The sequence below is a fragment of the Bubalus bubalis genome, chromosome 3 (assembly GCF_019923935.1).
Source record: "Bubalus bubalis isolate 160015118507 breed Murrah chromosome 3, NDDB_SH_1, whole genome shotgun sequence".
Taxonomy (NCBI): Eukaryota; Metazoa; Chordata; class Mammalia; order Artiodactyla; family Bovidae; genus Bubalus; species Bubalus bubalis.
This window is the reverse complement of record NC_059159.1, coordinates 82,025,507-82,038,969: the sequence shown is the minus strand read 5'-3', so window position 1 is coordinate 82,038,969 and position 13,463 is coordinate 82,025,507. Positions and strand designations below refer to the sequence as shown.

The 13,463-nt window shown below is 37.0% G+C and overlaps 1 long non-coding RNA gene across 4 annotated transcripts in view; it reads left to right on the top strand.

The window, feature by feature from the left end:
• The window catches only part of LOC123332766, a 404,401-nt gene extending 395,763 nt beyond the window's left edge, over positions 1-8,638 (top strand). For all 4 annotated transcript variants that reach the window (XR_006549795.2, XR_006549794.2, XR_006549793.2 and 1 more), the window contains one exon: positions 8,226-8,638. This is a non-coding gene — a long non-coding RNA (uncharacterized LOC123332766). The remainder of the gene's footprint in view (positions 1-8,225) is intronic.
• Positions 8,639-13,463: the final 4,825 nt, after the last annotated feature.

Here is a 13,463-nt window from a genome sequence, read left to right as displayed (position 1 = left end):
TGGGCATGTGGGCAATGGGCATGTGGTAGATGGTAGATGGAAGATGCAAAAAGACCTCTTCAAAAATTGACCTAACGTAATTCTCTTGAGAGGACTAGAACATTATGGAAAATGTACTAGAGATTTGATGATTTTTTTAAACAAAAATTTGTCTGCATCAGGTGGCATGGAGGATCTTAGTTCTCTGACAATAGATTGATCCCAGCCCCCCTATATTGGAAGTGTGGAGTCTTAACCACTGGAGTGCCAGGGAATTCTCTGGTAGTAGGTAGGAATGGAATGAAAGGAACAAAATATTTTGCTACTCTTATTATGACTTTAATTTTAGCTCCATAGAGGTGAGGCTACCTAATGCACAAGATTCATAAACTACCAACTCAGTCTTTACATTTGATTCAAAGACTAAAATAGCACTTTATTCTTAGAAATAAATAAATATACAAAGTAATAGTAAACATTAAATATATTCCACAGAAAAAAAGACATTTTAAATCGCTGATCTAGTTCTAGTTCTGGGAATGTATATCACTAAAATAAAACTTAAAATATGAGAGAATAGCTAAAAGAATGAAATGAACTCCATTTGGAATGAAATAAAAACCATTTAATTGAATGTCTCTTTTGAAAACATCCACAGAGGAATAAGCTGAAATAAAGCCAGAAATACCAGGAGAACGATAAGAGAATGCAAAACAACTAAACAGAGATTTGGCAGGATAGAAAATGAAGAAGTCATAACTACACACAGTGGACTTCATCATTCATTGGCCCTCAGATTGCTTTTGACACTCCTGTAGAATAGCAAATATAAAGCCAGGCAGATGGGGCACTTTCAGTGGATACTGATAGAAAAATTCTATAATGGGAAATTCTTTCAAATGGCTGAAAGAAAATGGTATAATAATTTGATCAACTGAAGAAGCAGTACAGAGATATTTAGCAATAGATATTGTAACAGGAAAAGACTCCTAAACAAACACATGCCCATTGCTTTCACTGGTCCAGGATATTCTGGATTAAGTTGGAAGAGTTTACTAGTGACCCTCATACTTTCTGAAAGTGCATGTACTATTTTGAAGGTAATAAAATATTATCTCAGAATCAGTAAATATCACTTTCTAATAAAATATATTATGATAAACACTAAGATATAATTAAAAAGGCCAAGTCCCAATATCATAACACTAATTTTGAATGACAGCTTTGGAAAAAATGCAGCTTTTTGCTCAAACTGTCTTATCAAATATTTGCCCAACAGAAATATCCCATACAAAAAATAAAATTTGCCTTGCAGTATTTTATGTTTCATCTCACATGAATGATAAAGTAATTGGCTGGCTTTATAGAAGAAAATATAGGAAAATTATTTTTCTGATCTATTTCTGTATTTATTGAAGTGGTATCCATGTCCTGGACTTTCTCTATTAGTTCTGACACTTTGGTTCAGAAGTAAAATACTTTATGCTATTCACTAAAAGGAGTCATGCTCATTGTTTTGACTAGGCTTATGTGTAATTTTATATTGAAGAACTATCATAAGATTACCATAAAATTAATCACAATTTCAAGAATATTCAAGATTACTGAGCAAAATAAAAGAATTGTGAGTCCAATTATTAGTCCATTGTCAGACCTGAATGGAGGTTAAGAAGACTAGACACTCTGAGCTTGAGTTGGGAAGAGGGAAATCTCATGTTGACACTTGGAGATCAACAATAAGTTTGATCAGAAAAAAAGATACTAAGTCAAATTAACTGTTTATAAATTAGTTATTAATGTTAGAGGATAATTTCTGTGGAGGTTTAGTAATTTTTTTCTTCTGCTGCCTAGAAGACTCAGCTAATGCATGATTGAATCTCTTAATATTTATTTTAACTACTTAACTATGGTACTGTTAAAGTTTGGAAGAGTGTTTAAGGTGGAATGTATATAATGATGGATCTTAGGATACATTCCCTAAAATGATTTGGAAGAAGTCTTGGTATTGTTCATCTGGATTAATGAGATTGATGATTTGGTTTGAAGGTTATGACTTTTTGTGTTAGCAAATTCTAAGTTTTGAATTTTACTCATGACTTTATTCCATGCCCAGCAGAAACATTACAAGATGGCGTGTAAAGAGGAGAGACAATTAGATTTCAGTTTCTCACTCGTAGCTCTTTTGATCTCTTTTATGAGTTTGATCTCAACTTTAGTATATCTTGTTGGCTTCCCATTTTCTTTTTCTTCAAGTAATTCTACTTTGCCTTTTCTCCATACTCTATATTCCGGTTCGTCTCCAGCTTATTGATGTACTCTTAGGTTTGCTCAACTCTGTAACAATGAGCTATTAATTCAAATTTCTTATTTCACTTTTAGATTAAATCGAAGGAGGCCAGGTATTTCTGGAAATAAGTATTACCTCCCTGGCACCTTGGGAAGTCAGATGTTGATAAATTTCTACAGTTCTTTAGAAAGAATTTCACTCTTGTGTCAGAGATGAATTTTCTATACAATCCATTAAATATACAATGGAGAAAAACCTGGTTACGGGTCAGAAAATGGTGGAGATGGAGAAGCAAAAGATGACAGTGAATACGGTGACTTGGTAGATCATGGAGAAGTTACAAATTGAAAGAGAGCTTTTGTGGGCGGGAAGTTAGATTTGTACATATAGTTATCAAAACACTTTTGATTCAGTGAGTACTAGTTAGAGCTAGTTGGCATCTCTTAGGTAATGTAACCACACCAAAAAAGCAGTCTTGATAGAAGAGAGTTTCTAATAAAGGACCTCCAGTATCTTTTACTTGAAGGTAAAAGTTTTCATTATAAAACTGTTTGAAAGAAAAGTAATTCACATTTCTTTTAGGGGGGACTGTGGACCGTTATTACCACAGTCTTATCCAAAATTTATTTTTTACAATGAATTTTCACCATGAACTTTTAAGACAGGGAATTAAAATAAATGGCCTTCATAGGAAGTCATTTAGGTCTCTCTATTGTGGATCTAACATAAATGCTTTCAAGTAACTCTCTGCTTGTGTGTATGTATGTGTACTTGTGTATGTGTGTGTGTATGTCTGTATGTACAGCAAAAATGTTATGGACTCTAAGAGAGTTATTACCCAAAAACTGTATTTGGGAATCTCTATGAATTTATTTTAAAATATTCAGCTATACCATGGTCTAGCATTCTTCAATAAATAAGCATGGAGGGAAAAAAAAATCTCTTCAAATAGCACCTCTCATAAAGGCTATGAAATATTTGACATGACAACTGTTTGAATTTCCATGCTGTGTTCATAGTCTACTCATTATTCTGTGGTGCTTTTTCTGCTAATCACTTATTATTGTGCAAGGTGAGCACAGTTAACCTCTTTAAAGAACTCTGATCCAATATTGAATCACTTTCATAAAGATTCTTGGAGCACAGGATCAGTTTGGCTCAATATCACAAAACCCTGGCATGGTTATTATCAAAATAGTCACTATTTTTAATCAAATAAATTGATTAAGATCCAGTTAGATATGCAAAAAGGAAGTTAGGATCTGGGAAATCCTTGCAGATGAATTAGATTTTGCTTGAAAGGGAGCTTAGGGCTCAGTTTCTTGGTGAAAAGAAGGGAACTGGAAAGGGCTTTGGGTAGCCCCAAAGTTTGCAAACAGTTTAAGACTGGGCTCAAGCATAAAGGGACAAAGTAGAAATCCAGTTACCAGAAATGAAGTGAAAAGGTAGAGCCTTAGTTGCAGCATCACAGAAGAAAATGTTCTGCCTTTAGATCTGAAGCACCCGTTTCCCGTGGGAGTATCAGAAAATGATGTAGATGCCAAATCTCATATGCACTGAATTGGAGGTTCTTGAATTCCTCCTGACTGACAGCAAATGGGTTCCATGTTGTAGAATACTTAGTCTAAAAGTCAAACTCTGGAATTCTAACTCAAGGAAAGGAAGGAATGGGGGCCAAAATTCCTGGCATATTTTGAGAATTGTGACGGATAGCTGACCCACTAGACAAGATTTAAACTTGAATTTATTTAGTTTTGGCCTCTCTGGGTCTTCATTACTGCATGGACCTTTTCCTAGTTGGGGTGAGTAGGGGCTGCTGCTAGTTGCTGTGTGTGGGCTTCTCACTATGCTGGCTTCTCTTGTTGCAGAGCACAAGCTCTAGGGTGTGTGGGCTTCAGTCGTTGAGACCCATGGGCTTAGTAATTGCAGCTCGTGGACTCTAACCAACAGGCTAGAGTTGTGTATCCTGCTGCCTATTCTCTTTGCAACTAACAGGCTCAATAGTTGTGGTACATGGGCTTAGTTGCTCCTCAATGTGGAATCTTCCCAGATCAGGGATGGAACCCATGACTCCTGCATTGGCAGGTGGATTCTTTACCACTGGGCCACCAGGGAAGCCCTGGAGAAGATTTCTTAACTTTTAAAGTCAAAGTTGTATAATTCATTTCCATGCTGTTTTGATGCCTAATAAATTCTATTACTGTATGCCAAACCTGGCTAATTAATGACAGAAAATACTTATCTTATACTTTCCATTTCCTAATAGTTTTCTGTATAATTATCCAAGGCTAGGTTAGATTTTTGAATATGAACCACATTTAAAAAGAAAAAGCAGGGGTGAAAATAGGTACTCTAGAATTATTAGACAGCATTTTAAAAGTCAGTCTTTTTCATATATAGTTTTCAATACTGATAAAAAAATACATAGTTAAACCAATGTATGAATTGACTGTTGATATTTCTTGAGAGACCAAAAATATTGGAAATATTCTATTGGAATTTACTGGAACTTATTTCTATTGGAAATAATTTTCAATTCTTCCTGACTGTTCAATTTGAAGGAAAAATACATGAAGTATATTAAATTTATTTCAAATTTAGTCAGATTGTTTCAACATCAACTCCTTAAATTTAGAAGTTCATTTCTATACTGAAAGTTTTTACTACAATCACATCCTGCTGGTTTGTTTCGTAGGTCATTATTTAACATTATAGAACATTTCTCAGATGTCCTCTTTAACAAAACCATGAAAAAACACCCATGAATTAGTCACCTTTAGCCTCATAACAAGTGGCTTATGTAAAGACATCCTGCTTTGACGTACACCCTCATCTCGGTATAGTAGATACAACATTGTTTAGTACAGGGAAACAGGACAGACTAAGACCAACTCTGATTGAGAGAGTAGAAAACATGATACACATTTTTGTCTTTTTAAAAATAGTGTCTAGTTTTAATTATGTCTGGCTTCCCTGGTGTCTCAGATGGCAAAGAATCTGCTTGCAATGCGGGAGACCCAGGTTCAGTCCCTGAGTGGAGAAGATCCCTTGGAAAATGAAATAGCTACCCACTCCAATATTCTTGCCAGGGAAATCCCATGGACAGAGGAGCCTGCTGTCTACAGTCCATGGGGTTGCAAAAGGAATAGGCAGCAGGATACACATTTTTGTCTTTTTAAAAGTAGTGTCTAATTTTATTTATATCTTACTGCAACTACCTCCTATAATGGAGGTGTGGGTAGCCAATATGGTATATAATATTGATGCATTTACAGTTCAAAGCAGAGGTTGGTATACAAAAAAACATATGTGGGTTACCAGAATTTCAGCAACATTTAAAGACCTTGGGTTGGATGAACACTCCTGTGGAGTTAATGTAATATATTTTAGAAGATACCAGAAGACTAAATGCTAACACTTTCAATTAATTCAGATTTCAGGATAGTGGAGAATAACAACCAGAAGAACCCAAGAAAGGGGAGCCAGGGAGGTAAGAGGAGAACCAAGAGAACAAAACTGTCCCAAAATCAAGAAAAGGAAAAGTTTAATAAGTATCACCAAAGCTCAAATAAATAAGAATTTACATTCTAAAGAGCAATTTTGGTTGGAGTGGTAATAAATCCTGATTGCATTGCATTCAAGAGAGGAGGAGACATGACGGGCAGATAACTATATTGAAGGGTTTAGCTGTTAAGAAGAGAGAGATGTGAGACAGACTTGGGTCAAAGGAAAGCTATATTTCTTAGATAAAGATTGCTTGTAGTATGTATGCCATTCAAAGCCTTTTTAACATGAGTTATATATTCAACTGAATTAGGAATAATAAAGGTGTCCAGCCAGGAGTATTAGGTGTGTTCTTTTCTCTGAAGTAAAAAAGATGACAACTAAACCTGTCTAGGAAAGGAGCGCACTGTATAGGCTATTCATTATTAATGTTTTCAATAGAGTTTTTATTTTTGCAGTAAAAGTAAGGATTTTGGAGTTAGGAAGGCCCAAGTTCAAATCTATACATTCAAGGTTTAAATTTTTGAATTATTTCTATAGCGTTCTGGTTACAAGTATAGACATGGAGTCACCTTCAACCTGTGAGATGATAGTAATTGATGGATCTTTTTCCTTTCATTGTTTGATGTCTGTTCTTAATGAAATAACATCTTAAAAATTCTAAGATTTTGAAGAGTTGATTTTAAAAGTTCTAAATGTCTGATAAGCACTCAGTAGATGTTAATTACCTTTGTGCTGAGAACCACTTACCACGTTCAACCAAACATATGAAATTTCGGCTAGCTAAGATAGTTTTGGAAGCTGCTTACTGACACAGAACCCAGGCTAAGGATATTCAAGAAATTCTGTGTAACAGAGAAACAGCCTTAGAGATCATTTTATAAGTATGTTAGTATTCAATGTAGGCAAGAAAGAATAATCCTCCTGAAGACATTATTCCTCCTGTAGACATTATATTCTGGGCTTCCCAGGTGGTTCAGTGGGTAAAGAATCTGCCTGCAATCTTTGGGAAGATCCCCTGGAGAAGGGCATGGCAACTCCCTCCAGTATTCATGCTTGGAGAGTTCTGTGGACAGAGGAGTTTAGTGGGCTACAGTCCATAGAATTGCAAAGAGTCAGACACGACTGAAGTACTGAACACAGAGACATTATATTCTAAAGGAGTAGTGACTATTAGTCTGTTTTTTTTGCCATCTCACTTGCTGCTTATGTTCCAAGGATTTGTTTACAGTCTGAGTCTAGGTAAGAGATGATTCTGCCTCTACCCATGAAAATTGTCAAAGACCAGACATTTGTTCTGTCAAGACTCATAGGAGCTAGGGGCACATCAATGAAAAATTGCATCAGGAAAGTTCAACAGACTAGGAAGATCTTATTCAATACTATAGAAAAAGAGGTAAAAAAGTGAAAGTGAAGTTGCTCTGTCGTGTCCAACTCTTTGTGACCCCATGGACTGACCAGGCTTCTCCGTCCATGGGATTTTCCAGACAAGAATACTGGAGTGGGTTGCCATTTCCTTCTCCAGGAGATCTTCCCAACCCAGGGTCTCCTGCATTGTAGGCAGATGCTTTACCATCTGAGCCACCAGGGAAGTCCAGAAATAGAGGAAAGAGATTAAACTCAAGACTCTTGAAATGAAAGATGGGATAAGCTAGTAAACATACTAGAGGATGTTACTGGGGAGCGGGTCAATTAACAAAATAATTAGATCATTTGTGTTTGCTAATTGGCACTTATCTCATCAAAATCAGAGTTCTACCTTTCCATAAAGACTTGGAGATAGGGGTGCTATCCTCTTTGATGATGATATTTCAAAGAGATGGCTCTCAAGTCCTTGAAAAAGACATTTCTGAGTTGTAAAACTGGCAAGGGGCTGAGAAGATTTACATCTCAAAGAGGCAGAGAATTTACTATTGCAATTTTCTAAAGAAAATTCTTTAAGAAAAGGGATATCAGGGCCTTCTAGTCAGGAAGAAACCTATCTAAAGTTTAGTCAAACTGAAGGAAATTTTGAGGCTATGTTTCTTGGTCTGAAGAAGGCAGGTAATAAAGGGCTTGGTCAATCGGCTACTACTCTTGGGACCTTTAGAATTTACTCTGGTCTTAGTATCTGGAGCCTAGTGCCCACTGGGATGGGTGGAGGTACTGTTGGAGTTGAGATTCCAGCAGACTTATTAGACAATGCTGTCTGACGGTGGCAGCACTCATAACATCTTTTCCACAGCTAAACTCTCCCCATGACTGTATTTATGGCTTCTTTTATGAGCCTGGTTTGCCATATTCTTGATTTAATGAACACTCCAATAGCTTGAATAAAATGGTCTTTCTGCTCAGTTAACCAGAATTTATTTTTTCTTTTGTTTGCAATGAAGCATATTTCCTGATTGCTCTTTAATGTCTTTTTGGATACATTTTGCACATTTTTCACTGGATGTTATTTCTTTTATGCCTCTAGGAAGAATTTTATTTACTCCTCTTTGGCACTCCACTGTCACCATCATCACTACGAATTCATTCTTATATTGCCTGGAAAAGTAACAACAGTTCCACATACCATAGCTTTCCCGCAGAAGAGTACTCTATGCCAAAGCAAAAGAAAACTAATTAAAGATCTCATTGTAACTAAGACAACTGGGAACATCATGTTCAGCATAACTGAGGATGCAGGGTATCTGCCAAAACTGTGAATTCAACTTTTTTTTGATTCATGTATAGATTTAAAAATGTGAAGAATACAAATGTAATTGTTCAGTACATCATCCTCTTGTATTTATGTAATTGTTCATTGCGCATTATTACAATATTCTCCAATATTCTATTTTTCCTCTTTCCTTCCTCCCCCTGTCTTTCCTTTGAAATAAATATTTCTTCAACATCATTCATGTTACCAGTATAGTGTGAGATACTATGAGGAATATTTGAAATGTAGAAAATTACTTACTGACTAAACTATGGTAAGGAGTTTTTTGTGGTGCTCACAGAAGTGAAAACTTACAGGAATGAAGGGAAACTACTCCATGGTATAAAATAAGGAGTGTCCTTGGGACTTCCCTGAGAGTCCAGAGGTTAGAAGAACATCATGCTTCTACTGCAAGGGACCGGGGTTCCATCCCTGGTCAGGGACCTAAGATGCCACATGCCACATGGCACAGCCAGAATAAAAAGGAACATCCTGAGGACAAGGCCATCTGTGCTTTGGAGTCAGTTTTATAGACTGTATTTCTGTTAGCATATTTATACTTGTCATCTTTCTTAACATCATTTAGAAGGTATCATTTCCCCTGTTTTAACCAGGTACTACCTTCCTTCAGAGGCTGTTTGCATACATTATATATGTATCAAGGTCAGAGGGCAAAAAGAATGAATTGACTTGATTTCAGTTATTTCTCTGCTTCTTATTATTTGAGAAGTTCTTTAAAGTTTTCCTTATTTTCCCATATCTGCTGATTTTGGTTATCTTTTTTTTTAATATTTTATTTTTTAACTTTACAATATTGTATTGGTTTTGCCATATATTAACATGAATCCGCCACAGGTATACACGTGTTCCCCATCCTGAACCCTCCTCCCTTATCTTAAATCCAGCTTTAACTCTAAAATGATAAAGAAATATGAGTCTCTTATTTCAAATGTTGTATTTGATGAGTGTGACCAGGCAGCCAAATAAATTAATAAAACTTTAATGAAGATGATAGTTATTCTATACAAAATTTGAAAATGGTTTCTCAAATCAAATAAAATGCAAAGGTAATTATAAATTTTCTTGCCTTGAAAAAGCCTTGGCTAAAATAAGAGGCTGATGAGAAAACTACTGATCATTAATTATAGGAATGAGAAGAGGTTTCAGGAAAGAATAACTGAGATGACTAAGCAAGGTTGTGCAGACTTCATTTTTAGTTGACCTGTATTGAGTTTCTCTTTTCGTCTCTGTCAAAATATATTGACTTCATTAACTTCTCTAGTCCATTTCTACATTGGGATCCTGGACCTCCAGAGTTATTGAGGAAACATGTGGGTAGAGAATGGAATATGTATTAAATTCAGGAAACATAGCTTTTGTTTTCTGTTGTAAAATACATGTTTGTGTGTTTTTTAAGGAGGTTGGTACTTAGGATAGCAACTATTTTGGTGCCAGAAGACTTGCCTATGTTTCTTGGATTTTGTATCTGTGAAATGTATAACATGATATTTTTATGAATCCTAGTGACCACTGAATAGTTAGAAAGAGGAAGGAGGAAGCCATGAAAGGACTTAATAACCATCAGATAGAGAATCCAACTTTCAGTGTTGAACCTGCAGTAGCACATGTAGTGGTGATGACTCAACCTAAACCTGCTCTTAAAGGGATTCAAACCCAAGGTAGGCTCTTGACTGAGCCTAACAAAGACAAAATAGCCCCAGTAATTAAAAAGATGCTTTTATTCAGGATGTCAAAATAGGAATTGTGTTCATTCATGAGGAACATGTCAAAGAGAGAGAAAACTTTAGGTTTTAAGAGACAGATAAACAAGTGAGTAGTTTTGAAGCATGGAGAGAGAAGGGATGCGTGGCTCGTTTTGGATATTATGTATATGAGGGCAGAGTGGTCCATTATATTATGTAGTTAGATATTTCTTGGATCTCGGCTTCCCTAACTCAGTGGTAAGGAATCTGCCTGCCAGTGCAAAAGGTGTGGGTTTGATGCCTGGATTGGGAAGATTCCCTGGAGAAGGAAATGGCAACCCAATCCAATATTCTTGCCTGGAAATTCCACGGACAGAGGAGTCTGGTTGGGCTGTGGGGTCACAGAGTTGGACATGACTTAACAACTAAACAGTAATAATATTTCTTGGAACACAAAAATGTATGTGGAGATAGGGGTAGATTTCTTAACATACTTTGTTACTTTCTGGGAACTCAGGGCTTAGATAAAGTTCAGCATTGTCAGTTGGTTTCATGTTACGCCAGAAAAGAAGGGATTCAGATTTAGAGATGGGGCTATTTGGTTTTTAATTTCTCATTTTGATAAGGTTTTTATTGGCTCTGTTCTTTCCCTGTATCTTAAGAGGGAGCGCTACCCAAAAATTGAGTTTGCCTCTTGGTGGACATCAAGCCAAAAGACTAAAAGATGATGCTGTTAAAGTGCTGAAATCAATATGCCAGCAAGTTTGGAAAACTCAGCAGTGGCTACAGGACTGGAAAAGGTCAGTTTTAATTCAAATCCCAAAGAAGGACAATGCCAAAAAATGTTCAAACTACTCACAATGCACTCATTTCACATGTGAGCAAAGTAATGCTCAAATTCTCCAAGCTTGGCTTCAACAGTACATGAACCGAGAACTTCCAGATGTTCAAGCTGGATTTAGAAAAGGCAGAGGCAACTCGTTTCATACATGATATTTTACATGTTTCAATTATGTAAAGTTTAAAAATAAAATAAAATAAAAAATAAATAAATAAAATGTAGAAAAGGCAGAGGAACCAGAGATCAAATTGCTAACATCTGTCGGAACTTTGAAAAAGCAAGAGAGTACCAGAAAAACATCTACTTCTGCTTTATTGACTACGCTAAAGCCTTTGACTGTGTGGATCACAACAAATTGTGGAAAATTCTAAAAGAAATGGAAATACCAGACCAGCTCACCTGCCTCTTGAGAAACCTGTTTGCAGGTCTAGAAGCAGCATTTAGAACCAGACATGGAAAAATGGACTGATTCTAAATTGGGAAAGGAGTACGTAAAGGCTGTATATTGTTACCCTGCTTATTTAACTTCTATGCAGATTACATCATGCAAAATGCCAGGCTGGATGAGGCACAAACTGGAATCAAGATTCCTGGGAGAAATATCAATAACTTCAGATAGGCAGATGACACCACCCTAATGGCAGAAAGTGAAGAGAAACTAAAGAGCCTCTTGATGAAGATGAAAGAGGAGAGTGAAGTAAGCAGGAAAGAAAAGCACCAATACAGTATACTAACACATATATATGGAATTTAGAAAGATGATAACAATAACCCTGTGTACGAGACAGCAAAAGAGACACTGATGTATAGAACAGTCTTATGGACTCTGTGGGAGAGGGAGAGGGTGGGAAGATTTGGGAGAATGGCATTGAAACATGTAAAATATCATGTATGAAATGAGTTGCCAGTCCAGGTTCAATGCACGATACTGGATGCTTGGGGCTGGTGCACTGGGACGACCCAGAGGGATGGAATGGGGAGGGGGGAGGGAGGAGGGTTCGGGATGGGAAACACATGTGTACCTGTGGCAGATTCATTTTGATATTTGGCAAATCTAATACAGTTATGTAAAGTTTAAAAATAAAATAAAATTTAAAAAATAAAAAAAAAAAAAAAGAAAGAGGAGAGTGAAAAACTGGCTTAAAACTCAACATTCAAAAAACTAAGATCATGGCATCTGGTCCCATCACTTCATGGTAAACAGATGGGAAAACGGTGGAAACAGTGAGTGAGAGACTTTATTTTCTTGGGCTCCAAAATCACTGCAGATGGTGACTGCAGCCATGAAATTCAAAAACACTTGTTCCTTGAGAGAAAAGCTGTGACCAACCTAGACAGCCTATTAAAAAGCAAAGACATTACTTTGGTGACAAAGGTCTGTATAGTCAAAGCTATGGTTTTTCCATTAGTAATGTATGGATGTGAGAGTTGGACCATTAAGAAAGCTGAACACCAAAGAACTGATGCTTTTGAACTGTGGTGTTGGAGAAGACTCTTGAGAGTCCCTTGGACTGGAAGGAGATCAAACTAGTCAATCCTAGAGGAGATCAGTCCTGAATATTCAGTGGAAGGACTGATGCTGAAACTGAAGCTCCAATACTTTGGCCACCTGATGCAAAGAACTGACTTACTGGAAAAGATCCTGATGCTGGAAAGAATGAAGGCACGAGGAAAAGGGGATGACAGAGGATGAGGTGGTTGGATGGCATCACTGACTTGACAGACGTGAGTTTGAGTAAGCTCCAGAAGTTGGTGATGGACAGGGAAGCCTGGTGTGCTGCAGTCCATGGGGTTGCAAAGAGTCAGACATGACTGCATGACTGAACTGAACTGAGGTAATTTGGAGTCAACTTCATCAACTTTTTTCCGTCTGGCCTGAGATCTACATAGTTGTGGACAGCAGATCACTTTTACCTGGTAGGGGTTTCAATATCTGCCAAACGCCTCAAAGATATTGTTATGCATATCTCTTCAGGGGCCATCAGGACCCTGAAGGAAGGCTGCACTTTTTTTTCTTGACTGTTTCCCCCTTGTCTCCGTATCCCCTTCGTTCCCTGATTAGCAACTGCTTGATCCTGCCCTTTGGAACAGGGAATGGTCTTGGAGGCTGAATGAAGCCTGTTTCCTACACTGAAGATTTAGGGACAGAGAAAGGCTTTTGTGCCTTGGAGGCCCACAGATTCCTGCTCAGTTTCAAAGGGAGAAGGTGGAAAAAAGTGCCTGCCTGCTTCTTGAGTGGAAGAGGCGAGTTGCTTTTGTTAAAAAGAAAAAAAAAAAAAAAAAAAAAAAGAGTTTGTCTCATGATCACTGATTATTTCCAGAAATCGTTAAACTCATTTGATTATCTGCAGTAGCCGCCATGGTGGCTATCAGGAATAGGCAATTCTTCTGTGAGGGGAAAGTGTGTTGCTTGTGAATTTAAGGTTCTTGCTTCACTGTGAAAGAATTCAGGGACGCAGCGATAGGTAA